Source organism: Bison bison, unplaced genomic scaffold (assembly GCF_000754665.1).
Source record: "Bison bison bison isolate TAMUID 2011002044 unplaced genomic scaffold, Bison_UMD1.0 scf7180017864535, whole genome shotgun sequence".
Lineage (NCBI taxonomy): Eukaryota > Metazoa > Chordata > Mammalia > Artiodactyla > Bovidae > Bison > Bison bison.
Window position 1 is genome coordinate 4815138 of NW_011495084.1, and position 620 is coordinate 4815757.

Sequence of the window (620 nt, forward strand, 5' to 3'; positions counted from 1 at the left end):
GGGAGGGGAGGGAGGAGGGAGGAGGGTTCAGGATGGGGAACACGGGTATACCTGTGGCGGATTCATTTCGATATTTGGCAAAACTAATACAATATTGTAAAGTTTAAAAATAAAATCAAATTAAAAAAAAAAAGAAAGCAGAAATAGATGTTTTTCTGGAACTCTCTTGCTTTTTCCATGATCAGGCAGATGTTCGCAATTTGATCTCTGGTTGCTCTGCCTGTTCTAAAACCAGCTTGAACATCTGGAAGTTCACAGTTCATGTACTGCTAAAGCCTGGCTTGGAGAATTTTGAGCATTACTTTACTAGCATGTGAGATGAGTGAAATTGTGCGGTAGTTTGAGCATTCTTTGGCATTGCCTTTCTTTGGGACCGGAATGAAAACTGACCTTTTCCAGTCCTGTGGCCACTGCTGAGTTTTCCATATTTGCAGGCATATTGAGTGCAGCACTTTCACAGCATCATCTTTCAGGATTTGTAATAGCTCAACTGGAATTCCATCACCTCCACTAGCTTTGTTCATAGTGATGCTTTCTAAGTCCCACTTGACTTCACATTCCAGGATGTCTGGCTCTAGGTGAGTTATCACACCATCGTGATTATCTTGGTCATGAAGATC